This window comes from Scyliorhinus canicula, chromosome 11 (genome assembly GCF_902713615.1).
Source record: "Scyliorhinus canicula chromosome 11, sScyCan1.1, whole genome shotgun sequence".
Taxonomy (NCBI): domain Eukaryota; kingdom Metazoa; phylum Chordata; class Chondrichthyes; order Carcharhiniformes; family Scyliorhinidae; genus Scyliorhinus; species Scyliorhinus canicula.
In genome coordinates this window covers 61418035-61437375 of record NC_052156.1, presented here as the reverse complement: position 1 = coordinate 61437375, position 19341 = coordinate 61418035, and the positions used below count along the sequence as shown (strand labels likewise).

Sequence of the window (19341 nt, the reverse complement as noted above, 5' to 3'; positions counted from 1 at the left end):
ATTTAGGAGCTTTTTTCTATGACCTTACTAGTTTCCATTATCTCTTGCTTACTGAATTGTTAAACATTCGATTACCTGACTGTTCTACTTTTTTAATTATCATTTTGCCTAAGGTGAGGTTGGAAAGAAAATTTCAATTTTTTTTTTCTCCTTATTTGTGCTCCTGTGATTTGTTTTTTTGCCACTCCCAGGAGATTACCAGAAGGCAGTGTTGGCGAGGAAGTGTCTAATTATGATGTTCCAGACTTTTCCTCTCTTCCTTCTAAGTGCCATTTTTTTTCCTCACTCAGCAATTTCTTCCATCCCATTTTCTTGGTATCCAATTTGCCCCCAGGAACTTGCCCTCAGCAAGTGATACATTTCTATAATATATTTGTTTTCAATGTGTTGCAATGATCTGAATTTCAAAAGTTTGTTTTGATTGTTTAGTTGACAAGATGAAGAAAAATTCAAGGTACTGCAGTGTGGTAAGTAATAAGCAAAGGCCCGCCGCCTGGCGTTATGAGGGAATTCCATAACAAAATGGTGTCCGCCATCAGTGAGAAAGTGACAGCCGCCCTCATTCAGGTAAGGGATGAAGCGATTGTTATCATTTTGAGATTCTCCCAACCCCTGGCACACTACGTAATCTGGTCCAGCAAGAGCATGAACCAGATTAGCATATTTAAATATTCATTAACATGTTCAGATTCAGCTTTAAGCCAAATTCACCAGGTCTCTTCAGTTCTCCTACCGGCTGACGCAACATGAAGCCGTTTGCAATCATGACTAGTCTCCACAGAGACCAGATGTGATGACAATGCCAGAAGGCTCGAAGACCATTGAAGTCCCTGGGTGGTCAGGGACATGGCTTGAAAGTGCCCTGGCACTGCACCTGATTGGCATTACCATGGGGGGATGGGCCTGAAGGGGGGAATGAGAGAGGGCTTTGGTGACCCCATAGCAGGGTGTCCCTCAATGGAGGGGGTGGGAGGGTGGTGGTGGTGCCTGGTGACAGCGATTGGGCAGGGATTTCTTTGCTGGAAATTGTGGAGGGGGAGAGGCGTATTCTGGAGGGTTGACTTGAGATAAAGGGTGCCCCAGTCTCTGAGGTTCCCGTTTTGCCAGCGTCTTTAGGTCCGGCACAATTCATTCACGATGAAAATTGCCCCAACCTCCAAAAAACTGTGTAAGTGTGGATGGATTGTGATGGATTGTGATCTGAATCGTGTCGTCCCACCTGGTGGGAATCGTTCCGTGTTCCCACTGGGAACACGCTTCGAAAGCTTTTGGGACAATTACATCCATTGCATCATACTCATTGTTACACTTTCCCCTCTCTTGCAGGCAGGATGACGCACCGCCAGGTGCAGCAGACCTGATCAGAGGGAGACATGGACAGCTGCAGGTCCTAACCCCCATTGAGCGGACCACTGATGCGTCACAGATACAGCTGTGGCCAGTGGTCGAGCTAAAACCATGGAGAATGATGGTATGCTCCTATTGTGATGAAACCTTGGGCGAAATTCTCCGACCCCCAGCAGGGTCGGAGAAATGCCTGGGGCTGCCGAAAATCTCGCCCCCGCCGTGGCAGAGATTCTCCGCCACCCGGGAATTGGCGGGGGCGGGATTTCCGGCGGCCCCAGGAGATTCTCCGACCCTGCTGGGGGTCGGAGAATTTCGCCCCGGGCCAGTGCCCTGGGTGCACTCTTTCTCGTCCGCTGCCGCAACGGCCTCTGCCATGGCGGAAGCGGAAGAGAAACCCACATCGCGCATGTGCCGGTGGGGACGTCAGTGGCAGCTGGCCGCTGACGTCACCGCCGGCGCATGCGCCGACCGGCGAAAGCCTTTCGGCCAGCCCTGCTGCCGGGCGGCGGGCCTGAAAGGCCGCTGGCGCCGGTTTTTTGCACCAGTCTTCTGGTGCCAACCGGTCCGGCGCGGGGCTAGCCCCCAAAGGTGGGAAGAATTCCCCACCTTTGGGGAGGCCCGACCCCGGAGTGGTTGGCGCCACTCCCCTACGCCGGGACCCCCCGTCACGACGGGTAGGGGAGAATCCCGACCCTTGTATTTTTTTTGAGACATACTCTCCTTGAAAAGGGAAACTGAGAAAAGAAACTGATCCTCCCAATTTGTAAGGAAAACTGAAACTGAAATTAGAAACCAGAGTCTATGGACTCAAAAGGTTAAATATGCTTCTCTCCTGATGGATGCTGCAGACCTGTTTAGTTTTTCCAGTGTCCTCTGCTCCTGTTTCAGATTCCAGCATCTGCAGCATTTTTGCTCATTTTACACAGTAGCTGCAACTGTTTCTGTTACTTGAAAATAATATTGGTTGATCTATACCATCCAGAATGAGTTGAGGAGATTCTGCAGACGTATGCAGACTTAAAACATGTACAATTCTGAGGGGTTTTGACAGGGTGGATGTGGAGGGGATGTTTCCTCTTGTGGGCGAATCTAGAACGAGCAGTTCCTATTTAAAAATAAGGGGTCCTCCATTTAAAATGGAGATAAAGCAAAATTCTTTCTCTCAGAGAGTTGTGAGTCTTTGGAACACTCTCCCAGAAAGGTGGTGGAAGCAGAGTCTTTGAAGATTTTTAAGGCCGAGGAGGGTAGATTCTTAGTAAGGAAGCAGGTGATAGATCAACAGTAGGCAGTGTGCAGATTTGAAGTTACTATCAGATCAGTCATGCTCTTATTAAATGGTGGAGTAGGCTCGAGGGGCTGAATGGCTGACTCCTGCTCCTTGTCCATATGTACCATTTTTGATGAAGACTGTGTCAATGGAATTCAGTCAGGACGGTTGGCATTGCTATTGGCTAGAGATCTGACTAACTTCAAGAACGAGAGGGGCAGAATTTCTTTGTGAGGAAGACAGAGTTTTGATGGATTTTTGTGACAGAGATTGATGTCCATCCAGAATGGACAGCTGAGCCAATTCATGAGACCTGTCTCAGTTGTATCTGACATTTAATGTGCAATTTATAGTTTATGATTGACCACAATTCAGGAGGCAAAAAAAGTTGAAGGCGGTCAGCAGGACTCTGACAGCTGGTATTAACAAATGGTCACTAGGTCCCAGCTGGGAGCAACTCTTCTTCTAGGAGGCTATACATCTCTGCCATCAGCTAATGTGACAACATGAGCCTCCTAAAGGATTCTATTCCAAAACATCAAGGAAACCCAGCCTCAGCCTGTAGATATGGCATCATGGGTAGCGTCACCCATATCTGCTGTCCAGCTACAGGCCTCTGAACGGCTGCTTCACCCCTCTCTGCTGTCCAGCTACTGTGATGAGCGTTGTTTGTTTCAATTAATATTATTAAGGGGGGTTGCACGGTGGTGCAGTGGTTAGCACTGCTGCCTCACGATGCCGAAGTCCCAGGTTCGATCCCAGCTCTGGGTCACTGTCCGTGTGGAAAATATAGCCATATTTTCATCAACATATTGCTTGTTTTCAGTTAATCTATCTATCACTGATGCACTCTTATCTTCTGCATTTTATGGATTTCATTAACCTTTGTCGCTTGCTGCATCTTACTGGGCATGCATTGTTGCACAAAATGGTTCTTTTTGCCACACTTGGCACATATTTTTCCATATGCAGGACATTTTTGTAGCGGGTCTTTCCACACCTGCTGCATGAAATGTTGTCTTCAACATTTTTTCGAAACTGCCCGCTTGGAACACGTGTTTGGTTGAACTGCGACACAGCATCAATGGCATCGCTGGCAGCTGCCATTTCTGCACCATTTTCATGGAGATGAATCGCTGTTATTCTTTTCAATGCTACTTCACTTGCTTTGCATGTTTTAATCGCATCAGCGAGCTTTAACTCGGATTCTCTTAACAGACACTCACAAAGTTTATTGCTCTGGAGGCTATACATGATCTGGTCTCTGACTAAGAAAGCATGTAGCTCTGCAAGGTTGCAGATCTGCGCTTTTAACTTCAGATCTATAACAAAGCTATCTATTGTTTCACCCATTTTCTGCACACGCATTCAAAATATATACCTTTCGCAGGTGTCATTAGTCTGAGGGTTACAATGACGATAAAATTGCTCTATTAGCATCTTCTTGCTCTTTTTGTCCTCCTCCGTGTCAAATTGAAAAGGGTTAAACAATTCAATTGCCTGGGACCCGCTACTGTTAGAAAAAGTGCAACTCTTCTCTTGCCGAAGCATCTTGTAAGCCAAGAGCCTGTACATACCGCGTGAACTGTTGCCTAAAACACGCCAGTTCACACCTTTGTTGCCTGATGTGCAGAGTTATTGTGGAGTCTTCAAGCCTTCCATCTTTTATCTGACACTTGGTATGCTATTTTCTTCGCAGTCGGTCCTTGGATTTTTTGATGTTCTCACGTTTTCTTTCTTCGATGTTTTCTGTTGAATTGCTAGATCTAAATACTCCTTTCATTCTGACATCCACATCCTGGTACCATGTGACATTCTTTGTTTGTTTAAATTAATATTATTAAGGTTGTAATATTGCGACAAAGAACATGCAGACTTTGTACTAAATCAAAGCTTATTTATTTACCCTTTGCTATAAATTGTGAATTCTTAAGTATACTGAAAACGCTAAGTATTAGATCAAATAATTACAGTACACAGACATATGATAAACACGACTGTCTCCAACCTTCTCTACTATCTCACTCCTAGATCACATGGACCACCGTGTGAGTTGTGAGATGTGCTCTTACTCCATCTAGTGACTGGATGCTGGAATTACACATTATTCTGCTTGGTCATTCAGATATGCAACAATGATATACTACACATACAAAGATGATATACTACATATAATTACAGCTACAGGCCTCTATCAGTTGGTTACTGCTGCTGATCACATTGCTTGTTGTCTGAGCCCAATCTAAAACAACCAAAGTGTCACTCATCCACTTCTGTTTCAGAACACCTGAAAAATGTGCACAGTGCACTGTCAGCAAAAGTACAGTGAACAAATTGATTCCCACTCATAAGTAAGAAAGCAGCTTTGAACCTTGCGTATTTATGTCATTATTTCCATGAGTTTAATCAGCCATCTCAGTTGCCATTATGTTTCCATCCTTATTTTGCTGGGGAGCGTCAAGGAACCCGAGAAGCCATGGATGTGACCTTAAGTTTAAAACAGTGTTTAAATATTGCTTCAATTGAAGGATTACCATATTTTAATGATCAAATTGCCTCTCCTGGGGGGATTGCGTGAACCAGCCAAACACATTAGAATAACATGATGTGTTTGGATTGGAGTCAGCTCCCCGGTGGGTTTGCATTTCTGCTCGATTTAACCCCTGAACATAGACATGAAACACACATGCTCATCCAGGTTAGGATTCTTCCCATCATATTTGACTAAAAGCCTGCATGCACTGTTATTTAGTAATCATCCACTGAATCCATCAGCATGTAGTCAGTTCCCTGAAATCTGTGTGGAAGATGGAGAATGAATGCCTCAAGATAAGTGCAATGGTTTTAAGTACGTTTATAGATAGTGAAGAGAAATGATAAGTGAGTTTCATTAAAGAAGTAAAGTTCAAACAAAAGATTTATGACTTGAGGAATTCCTGAGACATTGGCCTAGATTTTCTGCTACTGATGCGTGTGAAACAGCCAGTGTTCATTGCCATTCCTTCCCTGAAACTGAGTGATTCCTGGACATTGCGCATGTGCAGTGAAATGAAGAAATGGGGAAGTCGCTGTCCGTGATTCTAACGGCAGAGTTTTGCAGATCTGTTATGGTGGGCCGGAAAAGGCAGTGAGCAGCTCAAAAGTCCATTGACTTTGACGGGATTGGAAAATCCCACCGGCAGGTAGGCCATCAAAATCTGTCCTTTGCCTCTCCATGTGGGATGTGTTGTTGAGGTCCTGCACTCTGCAATTAATTAGAAATCACTGAAATGATGAGAACTTGCCCTTTGATCTTGGAAAACAAAGTTCCTGCCTGTGCGCTATTAATTTATTTTCCATTTTGTTATATTTCTTTGTTGTCGCAAAGAGAAACGTCATGGAGGTGCCCACACTTTGGATTCCTGTAAAACACAAATGAGAGGTTTATAAAGATGTTGCTCATACAATCAAGATGGTGATCTGTCCAAAGCCCACACTGACATCACTACACATCACATAACGCAGAACCAGCAAGAATGTATTCCCAGATAGATAACACCCCTCCCTCTTTACTTCATTATTGCAATGACAATAATTAACATTTATACAATAGATCCCCTGATATGTTTTTTCTATACACATATACAATTCAATAAGACTGTGGGGGATGTCTATTCCATTTTGGTGGAATTCAGTGGCCTTGAACTTGGCTAATGGCGATCTTGGAAGTGTCCTCATTCCTTTTTGTAGATGGTACTTCTTGGATAGTTATTTCAGTATCTGTCACTATAGGGATTGAAAAGTCCTCAGAAACATTATCTGAACTCGTCACTGTCTCTGATCTCCATTCCAAAGTATAGCTCTCCAAATGCTCTAAAGATAGAGCAGCGGATTCTCCATTTCTCAGACTATGAGCTGGATTCTCCAACGTGTCCATGGCCGTGCATGCACACAGCGACGACCTGCAGCATTCACGCCATATAACTCGGCGGCCCTAATCCTGCCAGATAGTGACCCCCTGGAAACCCCCTTGCCACCCCCTGGCCACTCCCCGACAGTAACCCCAGCCCTCGCCGAAGCCCCCCCCCCCCCCCCCCCCCCCCACCGACCAGTCAGCACGGCTTCACCAGACTGTGGCAGCGCAGGACACAGTCCGCAGCTGCCACGCCGGGATTCCCAATCGCTGAGACCGTGAGTCAACCGCGCAGTTTTGAACGCGGCTCATCGGGGGCTGAGTATCGGGGGAGGGCCTTCAGGTGATGTGTTGAGGCCGGCTCAATGGCATGCGGCACGTGGCGTGCTCCTCAATGACGCCGTTTTGGAGAGGGTGGAGCATGTGAAAACGGCGCCACCCCGATTCCATTGTAAAAAGGGATTCTCCGCCCGATCGGCAATTTACAAAATCGACGTCGTAGAACGTAGAGTCCTGCCCTATGTTCTCCCACCGGAGCTGAATTGAACTAGTTTTATGATCCCCTTGCAGTCATAAAGCAGGGTGCAATTCAGTGTTACACCATCAAATTTATGCATGGCATGGAAGATGAGGGATTCCTGGGGGAATCCCGATATCAGGCCTATTGGGTCACCACCTTGAGTGTGCGGCCTGACAGAGGAGTCCTGCGGCTGGCCACCCCCTCCACACCGCAAATCGGCCCTGACCCTCCCCCTGTACCAAAATTGACAGCTCGTAAAAAACATTTGCAGCTTTGATCCATTCATATCCCTTCACTCCTCAATGGCTGTAGTGATGAAACCCCACTCAGAACCTCTTAAGAAGTTCCTGCAAACTTAACTTCATGCAGCAAGTAACTGATGAGCATGACATGATGCCGGCGTTGGACTGGGTGGGCACAGTAAGAAGTCTTACAACACCAGGTTAAAGTCCAATAGGTTTGTTTCAAACACTAGTTTTCGGAGCACTGCTTCCTCAGGTGAAGGAAAAAGGAATGAGGAAGGAGCAGTGCTCCGATAGCTAGTGTTTGAAACAAACCTGTTGGACTTTAACCTGGTGTTGTAAGACTTCTTATGATGAGCATGACGTTACCAAACTCTTTCGCTGTCTATCTGTACGTTGCATGGTATTGGACCTGTCTTTGATCGGATCATTGCTAATACCCATTTCTTGTTGCTGGTTTGCTCCTAGCTAACGGTCTCTCACCCTCGTTAAATATTCATCTTTTAGAGTTTTGGGCTGGATTCTCCCGCACCACTTGCCGCAAGGACGCCACAGGTGAGCCACGTGTAATGGAGAACTCCATTGACCTCGGGCGGGATTCTCCGGTTGGCATGGCCGAGGCGGTTGTAGAATCCCGCCTTTCTTTCTCCTCGCAATTTCTGTTTGCTGTTCTCATTTGACAATCTCTGAAATTTCAATGGAGTTAACAAATCAAACTGTGCTTGTAGTTTCCTCTTGAACAACAGCAATGCAGGTAAACGTTGAGTAATAGAATGTAGAATGCTCCGATAAGATATTAGAAATTTGTTTGCTCTTCTTAATAATGTTCCCTGGTCCTTCAATGCTTTGATAGAAAGCTTTAATGATTGTGGAAAATGTTCAGCCAATCCATTCGTTGCTGGACTATCTGGAGCTGATTTGTTTCCAGTGTATACTGTTTCCCTTCAAGCAGTCCTCAAACTCCTTTGAAATAAACGGCGAACCATTATCACTGACCATCTGCTCCAGTGTTTCGAACCTTTTGAATATTCCATCCAGTTTCTCTGTTCAATCATCATTGACTTAATTATTGTGGCTTCTGGCCATTTTGAGTGCACGTCCACAATCACTAAGAACACGTGACACTTGAGTGGACCAGCGTAATGAATGTGTATTCTCTGCTGTGGCTGAGTCAGGCATTCCCATGAATTTAATGGCAGTAATGGTGGAGTGTTCTTTAGTTTTGCACCAGATTGGCATTGCCCAACTTTCTCTTCAATTTGAGCATCTATTCCTGGCCACCAAAAATAACTGTGTGCTAATTATTTCATCCTCACCACACCAGGATGTCCCTGGTTCAGTTGATCAAGGACTCTAGACAATATGCGGAGGAATAATAACACATATTCCCCATAGTAAAGCTCTGTTCTTTACTGTCAACTCAAAATTTTGGGCGATGTAAGGTTTGAGGTCTGGATTTTTTTGATGAACTTCTGATAGCGTGCCTTGTTGGACCAAATCTATCACCTTCCCCATCACTGGATTGACTCTTATATATCTTTGAACCTGAGAAGAAGTTACAGGTACATTATCCATGAGCAAGAAATACAAAATATTGATGAACTGTACCTCATGCTGCTCTGACCTGCGATACAGGATATCGTAAGTGTGTGCTGATAATATGGGGCAGCATGGTGGCACAGTGGTTAGCACTGCTGCCTCACAGTGCCATGGACCAGGTTTCAGTTTCAGCCTTGGGTGTCTGTGTGAAGTTTATACGTTCTCCCTGTGTCTGCATGGGTTTCCTTTGGGTGCTCAGGTTTCCTTCCACAGTCCAAAGATGCATAGGTTAGATGGATTGGCCATGATAAATTGCCCTTTAGTGCCCAAAAGGTTAGGTGGAGTTACGGGGATAGGGTGGGAGTGTTTTTCTAGAAATGGTGCTAAGCACCGGTGAAGACCCGATGGGTCAAATGGCCTCCTTTTGCACTGTAGAGATTCTATGATTCTATGAATATCCATGACCATCTTTGCAATCTGCTAGCTGCCAAAGAAGGTATACCCTTATGCGGCCCAAAGATTGTCATCAAGGGTCGATGATCCGTCAAAAAGGTCAAACGATGCCCATAAAGGTAAGGGTGGAACCTTCATACACTGTAAATGATGCTTAAAGCTTCTATTTCTAGCTGAGCGTAATTCCTTTCTACGCTAGCAAGAGAACATGAAGTAAATGCTATTGGCCATTCCTCTCCTGAAGGCATAATGTACGAGAAGCCTGCATCAACCCCATGGGGTGAGGCATTGCAAGATAATTGCAACTTCAACATGGGATTATAATGAACCAACAGCTCAAACTTCAGTAAAGTTTCTTCACTTCATTGTTTGCAGTTTCACATTCTTCTGACCAGTGTGATGCCTGTCAGATACATAGCAACGTGTGTAAGGGTGGCACGGTGCCTATGGAGCTGAGGACCTGCGTTCGATCCTGGCCCCGGGTCACTGATTGTGTGGAGTTTGTACATTCTCCCTGTGTCATAGTGGGTCTCACCCCCACAACCCAAGCGCAGTTTAGGTGAATTGGCCACGCTAAATTGTGCCTTAATTGGAAAAATAATAATTGGGTACTCTAAATTTATTTTTTTAAAAGCAACATGTGTAAAAGGTTCAATCGTGTTGCTAAATTCAGCAAGAATTTACCATAATAATGGATCAATGCTAAATTGAGTCACATTTTGAGAACTTGGTGCTTCTAAGGTTGCTGACATTTTCTTTGGCTCTTTACGTAAACCATCTTTGTCCTTAACATGATCAAAGTAATTTATGGGTGACTTGAAATAGTCACACCTTTTCTTCTTAACTCTCAGGTTATGGCTCTGTAACTGTTTCAGAGTAGCTTCCAACTTTGTCAAGTGTTCCTGCTCACCCGAACGGTGAGGTCATCTAAATGACATTGCACTCCATTCAATCCACTTCGAATTTGATCCATTGATCTTTGAAAAAGATAGACGCAGATGTGATTCCAAAGGAAGTGTATAATGGAACAGACCTTTGTACATCACTATGGGGAGAAGTGGCTGTGATTTTGCAGTCACATTCATTTTCAGATATGCTGATGAACGATCAATTTTAATGAAATCTGTCCTCCAGAAAACCCAGCAAGGGGCAGTGGATAATGATCTACGAACAGGACTGGGTTAATAGTGGATAAAAGCAAATTACTGCAGAATCTGTAACAAAAGAGAAAATGCTGGAAAATCTCAGCAGGTCTTGTAGCATCTGTAGGGAGAGAAAAGAGCTAACGATTCGAGTCCAATGACTCTTTGTCAAAGCTAACAGACAGAGAAAGTGGGAAATATTTATACTATGGAGGGAGAATGAAAGATGAGTCATAGCCACAGAAACCCAGGGAAACCGGGTACTAATGGCCACAAAAACCAAGGGGAAAGAGTGCTAATGGCAGTCCCCATAGAGAACAAAAGATGTGAAAGGCCAGACAGCAGAGAAACTAACATCAGAAGGTGAACTGTAACAGATGTAGATTTGGGGAGGGGAAGGGGGAAGGAAAGAGGAGAAAGGGTCAGGAAAGGTGCATAAGATGGTGGTGGGGGAGGGGTTAATATATATTAAGAAAGACAAGAAAGAAAGAAATGGTAAAGGACAGTTAAAATGAAATGGCTATGACTCATCTTTCATTCAAGGCCAATATATCCTCCATAAGGTGCGGTGCCCAGAACTGATCAAAGTACTTCAACTGAGGTGCAACCAGGGTTTTGTATTGCTGCAGCATGACGTCTGTGTTTTTTTTATAATGATAATCTTTATTGTCACAAATAGGCTTTCTGTGAAAATCCCCTAGTCCCCACATTCCGGTGCCTGTTCAGGTACACAGAGGGAGAATTCAGAATGTCCAATTCACCTAACCAGCATGTCTTCCGAGATTTGTGTGAGGAATCCGGAGCACCCGGAGGAAACCCACGCAGACACGGGGCGAACGTGCAGACTCCGCAAAGACAGTGACCCAATGGCGGTTTGAGTCAGGTCACCCTGATCCTGAGGGGGGCACCCCAAATCCGCGGAGTAGCCAAGTCGTCCCGCATTACTCTCCCGGCCCTGCCAGCCGACCCCAGCAAACGGTACACTTTTTAACAGTTTTTAAAACTTTGCTTACCTTATCTCTCCCCCTCAGCAGCTTAGTCCCGTATGTAAATATCTGTAGTAAACCGCACGTGCGTGACTTCTGTCTGCAAGGGGCGGTGCATTGTGGAGGTCTGGATCATAGCAGATCAAACACGCAAATCATTTAAATGCATGCAAATTCCGGTCTTGCATGCTGCCGCTGCATGGGGCGCAAACGTCGTTATTCCCACCAGCGAGGGACTGGAGCATGGCCCCCGAATCAGTGGCAGGTCTGGATCTCAATTTTGGCCAGATGCCTGATTCTCCGCCCGAGTGTGGTTCAAGTTGCAGCATTGCGAGGTGGAGACTTTTTCCCAAAATCTCCATTTGCAGCTTTTAGTGGGCCCACATTGCTCTTGACAACCCACTTTCCCTTTGTATATCTATAACAGTTCTTCTTCTTGATTTTGATGTCCATTGCATGTTTCCTTTCATAATCCCTTTTAGTAGCTCTTATAAGTTGCTTTGTGACCCTTTGCTGGTCTTTGTATCTTTCCCATTCATCCAGATCTGTACTGTGTTTTGCATTTTTGTACGCCCTTTCTTTTAGTTTTATGCTGTCCCAAACCTCTTTATTTATCTATGGCTGTTTTATTTTTGTGAAGCAGGTGCCTCAGCTTTTGATGATAAATTGTCTCAAGTATTAGAACATAGAACACAGAACATACAGTGCAGAAGGAGGCTATTCGGTCCAATCGAGTCTGCACCGACCCACCTAAGCCCTCACGTCCACCCTATCCCCATAACCCAATAACCCCACCTAACCTTTTTATTGGTCACTAAGGGCAATTTATCATGGCCAATCCTCCTAACCTGCACATCTTTGGACTGTGGGAGGAAACCGGAGCATCCGGAGGAAACCCACGCAGACACGGGGAGAATGTGCAGACTCCGCACAGACAGTGACCTAGTGAGGAATCGAACCTGGGACCCTGGCGCTGTGAAGCCACAGTGCTATCCACTTGTGCTACCGTGCTGCCCATGTAGCACAATATTAGCGATACTGCTGCACCCCTATACACTTCCATTTTAATTTCATGACCTTCAGGTTTTGGACATGCCTAAAAACATAGTTGGTTTCCCTGAATTGGCAAAACACTTTGTTTTAGCTCGTGCTGTAGCTTAGTTTCGCTGTCTTATGAGTGACCTTGAGCTTCATCCACTAAGTTGTAGACATGACTAGATTATTTACTTGTATTGTTCTCCTTGCACTTTCTTGGTGTAGAAGAAGTTTTCTGAGCCCAAATCGCTTTCACAATGTAGCCCTTTTTACCAGTGTTTGCACGTATTTGATTTACTCCAGCTTCCCCCCCCCCCCAAGTGTCCAACCTGTGTAAAATGGTCACATGGTTGCACCTTTGCAGCTTTGCTCCTTGTGGTATCCATTTTGTGGTTCTTCGCTCTAGCCCCTATCTATGAGGTTTCTCTCGTAGGAAGCTCCATTGAAGCAGCCTTTAGAATGAAATCACTTACAGTAAGCAGCTTCCTCTGAATTGCTTTCCTGCAAAACCCACAAACCAGCCTGTTACAAAGAGTATCATCAAGTGTTGTACCAAATTCACAATATTTAACTAATCTTCTTAAAGATGCTATGAACTGTAAAATGGTTTCACTTTCTTCCTGACTATGATGGTGGAATCTGAACCTTTCAGCAAACAATAATGGTTCAGGAGAGAAATGGCACTATAAAATTTTAATTAATTCACCAAAGAATTTGTCTCCTGGTTTAGATGGGTGAACAAAATTCTGGAGCAACATAAACATTTTATAGCCAATCTAAGCTGAGAAATATTGCGACCTTTAGGTCCACCAGTGATTGATTAGCCATTAAAAACAATTAACATCTTTCTCCATATGAATTCAATGTTTTATAATCTTCATCAAATGTGTCTATGGCGTCCATCTTTCCTGTCATTTTTGGATCCTGGCTCCTCGAGTCTACACTACCTCCCTTCCTCCTGTGTTGGAAAGTGTGTCACAAACAATCCATCGAACAAACAACTAGGAAATCTTTGCACTTTTATGTCTGAGTGTTTCAACTTTCCTCCCAAGTAACGGCCCTTGAAGAGTGGGCAGACTTTGAAATTCCCATTTCCCACAGCCAGTGTAGTTTCGCCGTGCAAGCGATACCTGCAGCCCAGACCCTACTCACTTAAATGCAAAGATGTCTTCCCTGATTGTCAGTCTTCTTACTCACAGTTGCTGTCAACAACTTTTATACCTTCACAACAGCGGCAGTGCTTTGCCTGATGCCTGTGCTAGTCCAGTCCTGGGAATCTTCCATTGTTCCCGATGCCATCTTCCAATTAATCAGCGATGAGCTTCCTTGCAGTGACTTTTTCAGCCTCAATCCTCGTTGCCCGTTTTCTCTCCTGTTATATTTCTTTTTTGCTGCAATGAGAAAAGTTATAGAGATGCCGGGCAGCACGGTAGCATGGTGGTTAGCATAAATGCTTCACAGCTCCAGGGTCCCAGGTTCGATTCCCGGCTGGGTCACTGTCTGTGCGGAGTCTGCACGTCCTCCCCGTGTCTGCGTGGGTTTCCTCCGGGTGCTCCGGTTTCCTCCCACAGTCCAAAGATGTGCGGGTTAGGTGGATTGGCCAGGCTAAATTGCCCTTAGTGTCCTAAAAAATAATAAAGTTAATTGGGGTTGTTGGGTTACTGGTATCGGGTGGATACGCGGCCTTGAGTAGGGTGATCATTGCTCGGCACAACATTGAGGGCCGAAGGGCCTGTTTAGTGCTGTACAATTCTAATTCTAATTCTAATGCCCACACTCCGGATTCTGGAAAAACACGATGAGAGGTTTATTAAGGGTGTTGCTCATACAGTCAAGATGGTGATCTGTTCAAAGCCCATGCAAAGAATCTGCTGATATCACAACCCATCACATGATGCAGAACCAGCAGGAATGTGTTCCCAGATAACTAACAATTTTTTATAAAAATTTCATACCTGTAATTAAAACATTTTAAATTTCAACTTCAAGTATGCAAGCTGCAATGATTTATTTTGCTCTTCATAAAATATATGAAAAGTGAAGGATATTCAGAGCATTTTAATTTCTGGTTTGCTGTCTGTCAGAATACTTTAGTGTGATTGGCAGCTTACCCTGTTTGATTACTTCACTGCTGCCTGGAGTTCCCCTTAAATTGGCATCAGATTCAAGTTAACATGAAGAAAAGTGAAATCCATGTACCAGAAATTGCTAGATCTTTGTGAGCATCTTTATTCAAGGTCAGTGGCAAATGGTGTTTCATGTCTGCCCGCAAATTCCAGGCTAATGTAGATATACACAGAAAGAGCTGAGTAATTCCTGACATTCTAGTTTACCATTACCAAAGTGACTTATTGTAGACAATTTAAAATGATAACAGTTATTAACATTTCTATTCAACTCCTTTGCCTTGTGAGGTCAGTCATAGAAAAGCAGGTGAGTTAAAAAAAACTCAAATTTGCAGAAAGAAAGAGTTTGTTCTGCTCCTTCAGCATCCTTGAGGCCAAATAAATTCAGGTTTATGAGTAGTGTTTTATCAGAGTGCATGGTGAATTGAATACATAAAGGAAGAAAGATAGTTTCTCTTTTAGTGAAAAGTAATTCTTGGGAAATATTGGAAAGCTGCTACATCCGATTCTGATCAGACAAAACAGTGTGTGCGCTTACTTTGATACATTTAGAAGGTTCCAACTTCTGGTGCAGCAGCCAAGAAAACTCCCTCAATGCACGAGTCCACACAGAGAGCAGCACAGGAGACATGTCCTCTTTTCACTGCACTAGCTGCCTTAAGGTAAGTGTTGAAGTCCAGTATAAATATTAGTGAATGGGTAGGGTAGCAATTGGGTAGGATGGTACGATGAGAGTTGGAAAATGTGCCAGGTGGGAAGTGGAGTAGCGCAGCGAGTGGATAGGGTGGCAAGTGGGAAGGGCAGTAGGGTGACAGGTGAGTACGGGGTTAGAGTGGCAGGGGGTAGGGTGGCTTGTGGTTAGGGCAGTGGGGTGGTAGGGTGGAAGGGATGGGGAGGTAGGGTGGCAGGTGGGAAGTGGGGTAGTGGGGTGGCAGGTGGGTGGAGAGGTAGGATAACAGATGGGTAGGTTGGCAGATGCGTAGGTTGGTGAGTAGGTAAATGGATGGTGTAGTTGGTTTTATTTGGGAGGGGTTGTCAGGTCTAATCAGATTGGATCAGGGGATTATTTGGGTCAGGTCGGTGATGAGTAGTCGTCGGGTTTGAGAGTATTGTTGGGGGAGGGGGCAATCAGGTACCCCGATTTTAAGCACCATGCCATTGACAAATGTGCCTTCAGCCTCCAGAACTATAGAATTCTTACAATGCAGAAGGAGGCCTTTCGGCCAATTGAACCTCTGAAAGAGTATCTTACCTAGGCCCACTCGCCCACCCCATCCCCGTAACCCTACCTAAGATGCACATCCCCGGACACTAAGGGACAATTTAGCATGACCTATCCCCCTAACCTGCACTTCTTTGGACTGTGGGAGGAAACCGGAGCACCTAGAGGAAACCCACACAGATACGGGAAGAAATTGCAAACTTCACACAGACAGTGATCCAAGGTTGAACTTGAACCCGAGTCCCTGGTGCTATGAGGCAGAAGTGCTAACCACTGGGTAATCTTGCTGCCCGAGGTTCTAGACCCTGGAACCCCCTCTCTAGACCCCTCTGGACCTCCAACTCTTGATCCTCATTTAAGATGCTCCCTGAAACCTACCTCTTTGACAAAGCCTTTGGTCACAAGTCCTCATATCTCCATCTTTGGCACGGTGTCAATTTTTGTCAAATGACATTCTTGAGAAGTGCTTTGCGGCATCTTTCTACATTATAGGACACCATATAAGTTCAACTAATCTTTGTAAACTTGTGTTTGGCACCAACATTAAACTCCTGTATGTGTTCTACAGATGTAAGAATATAAATTGATACACAATGCGTAAAGTCATCAAATAACTTCCTTCACGAACAATCTGCCTCATGAATTCTGCTTTTTAATTAAGTTTGCAGCCGGGAGTATTTTCTTTCAATATATTCGTCTGTAACATAAAAGATAGTTATGAGCATTATTTATGCATGTATATTCATTATTATTAAAGTATCTTGAAGATGGCATGCCTTTAACAAAGACTAAAATTTAGGCTCAATCCTCAGATACATTAGCTGAAGATCTTGTGATGCACATACAATGTCAAGGAGCAGTGATTGAGGCAGATTGTGTCATGTGCCAACTCTAGATAGATAAGTAAAAGAACTTTTTTCCTCATAGACATCCCTTATATTTCTGTCATTTCTGTTGTCAGCATTGTTGTTACTCAAGTGTCTAACAGCAGGAGATGTGATTCAAGTACAGGTAAGAGACATCTTGTTACCTTACCTGCTAATTAGAGCAGCTCATATTTATGGAGTGTCAATGGATTCCCATGCATGAAACATGATCCAGAACTTCCATTCTTCAGGGAGATATCCAAGAATATGTGCAGCCCACCCCTCCCACCAGAAATCCTCAGACAAGGACCGCACTGGAGTTGCCCTTGAAATTTAAACTTTCGATGGGCAATTACCCTGCATGAGAAAAAATCGGGAACTCTGATTTAAATGAAAGACTTTGGATGGCTCTGTTACTTACGTCAGAATAGTTACCCAAAAAGTTAGAAGGATTACAACCAATTAATCCTGAGTAACTATGGTACTAACCACCTCCTCCCACTGATCTCACAGCTCCCCCACCCCCCCGACTGACTCCCCAGCTACCCATCTCCATCAACTGCGAGGCTCACCCAAAACCACTCTAATCCCCACCCGCATGACCAGCTGATTCCACATCTGACCACACGTCGCCCCCCGCCATCAAAAGCACCCTCCTGAACACCACTGGCCCATCCTACCTCCTTACCTTCTTTCCTGTCAAAGTGGCTGTGATAGTGCTGTAAAAAGAGCTGGTTTAGCTCGGTGGGCTAGACAGCTGGTTTGTGATGCAGAACAAGGCCAGCAGCGCGGGTTCAATTACCGTACTAGCTTACCCGAACAGGCGCCAGAATGTGGCGACTAGAGACTTTTCACAGTAACTTCACACTTGGGACAATAAAAGATTATTATTATCAGTGTGACTTCATTTCCCAGGTACTGCTGCACTGCAGAGGAACAGAGTGGCAATCCAAAGGTGATTGCCACCCCATCGAAGTTCTGGGCCCATGTGATCTACCTTCCAATTAGTCCAAGAAAATATAATAATAATAATCTTTAATCGTGTCACAAGTAGGTTTACATTAACACTGCGATGAAGTTACTGTGAACCCACTACACACCACCTAAAACCAGTTTGTATCCATTTTGTTTTTACAGTGACTCGTGACCTGAGAGGTTTTCACCCAAGCAAGTGTTGAAAATTACTCCTATAGTTACTAGGACGGAACTTGGTAGAATATCTGTCTGGAAAAAAGGAGCAACATTCTTGAGCGAGTGAACATTTATTTAAATGCTGTGATTGTCCTGATTTAGAAAATATGCAGGTATCAATGAAACCAGCATCCTCTTGTTTCTTCTGAGCTTTCAAAGAAAGGAGGGGAAGGGGAAAATCAAGAGAGCAAGAATCAGGTGGATTCTGTAATGGAGGATGATTCACTCTGCCAGGGTCACACTCAAGCGGTGAAGTTAATTGTTATCCTGTATGGCTTCTTTTATCTCGGAGTTACAGAGCAGCATCCAATCCAGCTTTCGTCTCCTTTGCTTTCTGTATCCATGTCATGTGGAGTTTTAATCTGAGGGACAATGAGTATGTCTTTAACTGTTGCTTTGGGAACATGACCAGCGTAATGTCCATTTCTTGCAGAACCATTTGATGTCTATAGAGCAAAGAATTGAGATGTTATAAAGTGAACTTCTGCCAAGAGTGCTGGCAGGACAGTAGGATGATTGTTTCACCGAGTTTGTTCTCTCCACTGCACACTTGGCACAGTTCCTGACAATTTCTTTAAGCCGCTTGCTCAAGCCTGACCATGGCATATTTTGGCTTTGCTGATTCTCTACTTTTTCAGATCTCTTAATGTTCTGTATGTGTTCTATCCAGCATTTCAAGCCCAGAAACCACTGACTGAGGGCTTTTAAAAATGTATTTATCTTGATCTGACAGTTTTCCTTTCATAGTCAAGCATCTCAGCAATGTACAGAGAAGTTAAAGAGGGGCTGATTATTGACAGAATCACAGAATAGTTATGGCGCAGAAAGAGGCCATTCGACCTATCGTACCTGCATTGGCTCTCCAAATGACGACTTAATGCCGTTTCCCTGCCTTTCCCCTGTACCCCTCCATACTGTTTCTATTGAAGTAATCGCCTATTGCCCTCCTGAATACTTCGATTAATGCCTCCATCACACTTCCAGGCAATGCAATCCAGATCAGAACCACTCAGAATTCCCACAGTGCAGAATAAGGCCTTTTGGCCCGTTGAGTGTGCACCGACCCTCCGAAAGAGCACTCCACCTCGTCTCACTCCCCACCCTATCCCCATAATCCCACCTAATCTTTGGACTGTGGAGGAAACTGGAGTACCCGGAGGAAACCCACACAGATATGGGGAGAAAGTGCAAACTCCACACGGACAGTCACCTGAGGCTGGAATTAAACCCGGGTCCCTGGTGCTGTAAGGCAGCAGCGTTAGCCATTATGCCACTGTGCAATCCATTTTGTAAAAAAGTTTTTTCACATTACGTTTGCTTCTTTTGCAATTCACTTTAAATCTGTGTCCTCTCATTCTTGATCCTTTTACGAACGGGAACAGTTTCTCCCTGTTAACTCTGTTCAGACCCCTCAAACTCCTATCAAACTCCTCTTAATCGTCTTCTCTCCACAGAGTACAGTCTCAACCTCTATCAGTTTTACTAACTGCTCTCTCCAGCTGTCCTGCCATCT

At 44.6% G+C, this 19341-nt stretch overlaps 1 long non-coding RNA gene across 2 annotated transcripts; it reads left to right on the top strand.

The window, feature by feature from the left end:
* The first annotated feature begins 5118 nt into the window (after window positions 1-5118).
* LOC119973110 lies at window positions 5119-18513 on the top strand. 2 transcript variants are annotated; one of them, XR_005462236.1, is made up of 4 exons: window positions 5119-5796; window positions 7737-7823; window positions 16699-16782; window positions 17775-18513. It is a non-coding gene; the product is annotated as an uncharacterized LOC119973110 (long non-coding RNA). The 2 variants fall into 2 exon arrangements; XR_005462237.1 differs by lacking the exon at window positions 5119-5796 and having other exon boundaries at window positions 7633-7823; window positions 16733-16782.
* The last annotated feature ends 828 nt before the right edge of the window (window positions 18514-19341 follow it).